Below are 6295 nucleotides of genomic sequence, written 5' to 3'. Positions count from 1 at the left end.
ATGTATTTACTTGCCTTTTATATGTCATATTCTGTACATCTTGTCTTACATCGGTAGTGTAGGTTGGTAACGATCAACCTAGTGATGTAATGGAATACCTTGTTGAACCAAAGACGGAATTTCAGTGCTACCACCGCCTTAGTCGCAAAGGTAGTTGTATAGCTCTTTTGATAATACAAATGCATGCCCATATTTTGTTTGTGAAAATTCTTTCCCCTCTGCATTTCAATTCAGATTTATGCCTTTAATGTGATATTTTAATGTTGTTTCATTGTTCTAGAAATGTTGGACTGCTCATTTGGAGATATAGCTGGTCCTGTAGAAGGAAAGCTATTGGATCACCGGCCTCTAAAGCTGAACAAAGATGATTTCGAGCGTGTGAGGCGGATACCATACAAGAAGGTTGGTGGCTCATTTTTTCCAGTTTTTGTGTGATTACTCCTTTCCTTTCGATCACAATTTTGAGTTATATATGTTTTAGGGGGCCAACTTCCGTGCCTTGGAAGGTGTAAGAGTAGGGCCGAATAATGTTGTGCAGTTTCACCCTAATATTCCACGAGTTTACCTTGAGTCGGGCAAACCATTGGTATGTATTCAACTGTTCAATGCCATACATTGTTTCTCATCTCGTCACAAATGCTGAAGAGTACACGTCTATATGTCCAGGTTCCTCAGTACGCGATGAATTTTGTGGGGGGCAAGTCTTTGAAGTGAGTGCCTTATATGCACTTTTTTCTGAAAAATGTACCGATTTGTTGATGGATGCTTTTTATAAAATGCATGCTGTGATGCTTTTCTTTTGTAGGCCATTTGGACGACTATGGGGAGACGAGACAGTTCAAACAGTTGTGACCAGAGCTGAGCCACATAATCAGGTCAGCTTTGTCATAAGCTGCCTTATGTTTTGAGCAGACTCTGTTTATTAGTTTCTGAACAGGTTTCGTTTTGCTACCTACAGGCTATACTGCACCCAAGTCAGGCGCGTGTGTTGATTGTTCGCGAGAATGCAAGGCTGCAGGGGTTCCCGGACTATTACCAAATGGACGGACCCATCAAGCAACGGTAAGTTTATGAACCATTCCTTTAATTGTATGTAAAATGAAACTGAACATAATGTTTTCGCCCTGTATTATCTGATACTTGGCCCTTTAAAGACTGGAGCTTGGAGACATTATATTCTATATTTGAGATTAATGAAAATGTCATGTAGAAAGAAAAACAAATCCTTGTGACATAATGAGTTAACAACTCAACTGTTTATGATGTTGTATGTTAACCCCAATTAGGCATATGCTTGAATCAATATTGTTTAGTTGCAGCATCTCGCTGTGCAGCATGTTTAAGTGGAATGCATTTTCCCGTTCAAAATTTTTTTTGTTTCCCTGATTATCAATTCCTTGTTTTATCGTCATACTTGCAGGTACATGCAAGTCGGAAATGCGGTGGCTGTGCCTGTCGCCCGAGCTCTGGGTTACTCTCTGGGCCTCGCATACCTGCACAAACACGATGGGAGCAGCGACCCGCTGTTTGTGCTGCCCGCCAACTTCTTCAACCCGGGGCAGACCGAGGCCATCGCGAGGGCTTCATCGGTTGGATTGCCTGCAGGCAAGGTTGACGAGGAATAGGATGCAGGAAGCTTCCTTTGCTGCTGGTCTCTTGAATTCGATTCATTTTTGAAACTTAACTAGCTTGCTGTAAGTGGTTATAGGATGACTTTCAAGGGCACTACTGATTGGGTGTTTATTTCTTCTGTTCATTCATGTTTCTCTTAAACATTCTTTGCTGGTTGAGACATGATCTTTGCTCTCGATTGATGACTTTCATCAATACAGTGGTTATCATCCTGTGCGTTTATGAATAACAAAATGTTTGATGCACTTGCGCCTCATGATGGCTGCTGCTTTCTCCCTTGTCTATTTACATTCGGGTATGTTCAAGTTCTATCTAGTGCTGAATCATCTTCTTGCTGGACTGAATTGATGCCGATTAAACTGGAATGGAAGAACTAGCGGTTTTATTTAAATTTAGGCATTATATGTATCTAATCTATTTTATGGTTGTTCTGTTTTGGATACCTGGACAGCGAGTAAAATATTCAAAATCCTTGGGTAGGGATCGGCAGGGATCTTCAGTGGTCACAAGGGAAAATTAAAGTGGCAAATAAGTACACCTGCAGACTATTTTGCACCCAAAGCTTTTGCCTCCATTTCAAAAAATAATTTTGCACACAAAGCACTCTGTTTCAAACTGTTTGGGAAAGTACAAGGCTGCATGGATTTCCGGGATAGATGGACCCATATGATCTTGCTGAACCGTGAATCCGTGATATGCTGACAGGTACATGCAAGTCATGACGACCCGTTGTTCGTGCTGCCTGTCAAGTTCTCCACCCGGGACAGACCAAAGGCCGTCGGGTTCCCTGAATGCGATGTGCTAGAGCAGTACTGAAGAATCATGCACAACCTTACTTGCTAGTTGCTACCCACCTGCATTCATCGATCGGCGGGGTATAAATAATGCCATGATTCACATAAATTCAGTATTGAACGTTCCAAATTTGTTGAGATACCTTTGGTGAGATTTAGACTAGATACAAATGTATCTAGACACATTTAAATGTGTATATCCTCATTTTGAAAAGGAAACTGCGTCAACTAAACATGCAAGAGGAGTCAGTGGCACGCTGTGTCGCTGTACGCCTGTACCTTGGTAAGACTCTACCACTTGCGTATTCCTGTAATTTATGTTGCCCGTGACGGAATCTTCATCCGCCATGAACCTGGACGTGTAATAGGTGATCACGGGAAGCCAAAAAGCGTGATCGGCTATCCCACCCAACGGTGAATAAATATCGTATTAACAATCTGTTAACCTGTGTATTATTTTCAATGATATATTTTTTTTGACATATCAATGATATATTTTAAACAAGCAGAAAATAGGTTTTTAGGGTATAAAATTGGTTTTGTTGCGACAAAATTTGAAATCCGAGTTTCGAAACAAAATAAAACATCATGATAGATTGTGAAATCCAATGAGACTACATTAAAGCAGATATAAAAACTTTGTGAATCATGAAAAAATTAGATAAACTCAGCCGATATGTACAAAGTTATATACATGTGAAATTGTTGAAACTAATTGACACGCGATGCAATATTAAATATACCACAGGAAGTTGTGTTCTAATATTTCACCAAGTTTTATAGACTTTTTCAAAGTTTCACCAAGTCTCAAAACTCTAATTTCAATTTTTTCAAAAATATATTCAATATCTTTCTTGTTTTGAAGCTCTCTTCACTAGGAACTTGAATGTTCAAATGGTTCGAAAATTGGACACATAGTTTTAAAAAGTTACAGAAATTTCAAGTTTGACAATTAGATCTCATAGTGTGAAAGGAGAGAGAAATGTAACCGACAATTTTGATGTAAAGTGTGAACGAGAGTGTAAATGCATATATTAGGGCATCTCCAACCGCGCGACCAAACGGACGCGCTGGTTTTGGGCCGTTTGGGTGGCCGAGCGGACATGCGGACAGCGGCCCGCGTCCGCGTGTCCGTTTGGGTCGTACGCTGCGCCCAACGCGGTGACCCAAACGAGACGCCACGTGGTTCTTCTTCCTTGCGCGACGCTGCGCCATGGCGAGGCCTCGACGGGACAGCAATGGTGGACGGTGGAACGCGCGGGAAAGTTCCCGCGCGCACCAATGTTTTCGCGCGCGAAAGCCTTTCGCGCGCGCTCGCGCCCAAGTTTCCCGCCAGGCCACCGGCTATAAAACACGGCGGCGGCCGGAGACCGCATCACACCCTCTCCACCGTCCTCTCCCCTCCACCTTCTTCGGCGCCATGCCGCGCACCCCTGCAGGCCACGTGGGCCAAGCTCTCCCTCGTCGCTCGGGCTAGGTTCCCGCGGACGGAGGAGGAGGAGCGCGCGGACGCGCGGTGGGTCACCGACGACGACGCGCTCCGTGTCGCTGCCAAGGCGGCGGCGAAGAAGGAAGGGGACGCGGAGATGGTGGAGGCGGCCGCGGACGGCTGGCACGAGACCGCGGACGGCTGGTACGAGGCCGCGGTCGCCGCGGAGGAGGAGCCCGTGAACGAGGAGGACCTCGCGCTGGCCAACATCAACGCCGCCATCGAGGAGCATCTCGCCGACCTCACGCGCGTGACGAAGGAGCACGAGGCGACCTGCCGGGCCGGTCGCCGCCGATTAGGCGACCTCCTCGGGCGGAAGAACGAGCTGCTCGCCATGCGAGCAGCCCGCCACCTCATCCGGATGCCTTCGCCCGGCGGCGCGCCGGGAAGGCTGCTGCGTCGGCGGAGCGCGGCCGACAAGAGCGTATGCGCCGGCGGAACGGGAACCACGAGGCCCAGGCCGCCGGCCGCGTCCGCCCGGAGGCGCGCACCCTGTGGAACGCGCCGCCCTGCGGGAACCGGAGCTATGCGGGAAGCGGATGGTGCCGCCTCAGGAGGCGGAGCGCGAGCGCGCCCGAGGTGCGCGAGCGGAAAGGAGGAGGATGATGTCCTCCGCCGCGCCACCCAGCTCGTAAGCTAGAGTGGAATCCTCACGCGTACAGGCCGCCCGCGTCGAGTGAAATCCACGGCCCCGACGGCGAGCCGGCGAGGAGTCGCCGGCGAGGCCGCCGGCCCCGTACGTATCTATCTATTATATACTAAAAGCAAAATGCGGAACTAAAATAGAGACACCAGGTTAATCCACATCCACATCACTTAAATTATTTTAACAATTGGATCTAAAACTTGTGGCTATGATTTAAATAAATATTAATTGTTACGTAACTGAAAAGCAGTTCAGTTGACACGATCAATTATGAAACTACCACTATTTTTTTTTCATATGATAGAATAGATCGGGCGCAGAAGGCATTTAAGATAAGGCAAATCTGATCGTGACATTGATGATCTCCTCATACTAAGGTGTTATTCTTTTGCATAATAACGTGTCAACCTAGCTACAACTATGGAAAGAAACTTTTTAGGGGAAGAGATTCCGTACTAATAGGCAAGTCCGTTCCCTTAAAAGGATAAAAAAGGCATGTCCATTTAGGCAAATAATCGTAAAGATTCTGATAATAGGTAACATATTTAATATTACGTAGTATCAAATATGGAAGGGCACTCACCGGAAAAAACAAAAGTAATCCGTAGCGTTCACGTTAATTTTTTTTAGCATCAAATCGTGTCACTATGGGACTCTAATTGCTTCTGATAGAAAAATTCGTAGACAAAGAAACTTGGTGTATAATAATCAAGTAAAGTAGGAGTCTATATAGATAGAGTACGTGTGAGACATTGAGTTGCTAAGCATAGAAAAATATGCTATTCAGTTCACGTATGATGTAAAAGAAAATTGCTCTTAATTGTGGCACATATATGTCTTGATGTAAAATGACACCGGCAGAGAAAACAACAAAATATCCTATTGTATACATTTATGTGGTCAGTCCACCGCCATTTTTTTTCCGGTCCAGCCAGCTACAACTTGCATCAATATTTATGTTCAGTTTCCATGCATTTTTTTCCTCCATCGGGCCAGGTAAGTTCATGGACATCACACGAAAAGACATGTATTATAGCCTATAATAAATCGTACATATGTTAGATTTATTTTAGCTATTAGATCTATAATTTTACTGATACCATTAAGATTTTAATAAATGTGTACATGTACTTTAAATATTTTTTGATGACATGTACTTTAAATATTTTAATGATACAGTCAAGATTTGGAAATGGCTCACAGTGATTGAAGAGTGCATGCTATGAAGGACTTTAACCAGACAAATAAAGTCCTTGATATGTACACAAGCAACACACCTGCACGAGGAAAAGAAGCCAACCCATGTACGTGCCAATTTAAGTTTGTGTGTACATCAAACTAAATTTGAAGTTTAAATCCAATATATCAATAATCTTCATAACTGAATCGGCTATTTCTTGAAGCCCCTCCGAATTACTTCTAAAAGAAGCCCATTTTTCCTCCATAAGGTGGCTTAAGGAATGGTGCATCAACTAATTTTTTTTTATTGATTTGTATACTTGAATTGGCAAATAAAGTATCCCTTCTAACGAATAAATATACATACAAGAATGCAACCTAATACGTTATTCACCCAAATTACCCATGACCGTGACGGGTCCTAATTAGAATGGTGGAGGTTAAATCTTTTACACATACGTCCACGCTATGGATGTATATACGGCAAGCGTAATCCGTATTTGATGCAAAAAAAAATTGTAGAGTTGTTTCTCGGCCTTACATGTATTATTAGGA

The 6295-nt window shown here is 44.0% G+C and overlaps 1 pseudogene; it reads right to left on the bottom strand.

Moving 5' to 3' along the window:
• The window catches only part of LOC124708526, a 1231-nt pseudogene extending 1203 nt beyond the window's left edge, over positions 1–28 (bottom strand).
• Positions 29–6295: the final 6267 nt, after the last annotated feature.

This window comes from Lolium rigidum, chromosome 1 (assembly GCF_022539505.1).
Source record: "Lolium rigidum isolate FL_2022 chromosome 1, APGP_CSIRO_Lrig_0.1, whole genome shotgun sequence".
Taxonomy (NCBI): Eukaryota; Viridiplantae; Streptophyta; class Magnoliopsida; order Poales; family Poaceae; genus Lolium; species Lolium rigidum.
This window is presented reverse-complemented; position numbering and strand designations above follow the sequence as displayed.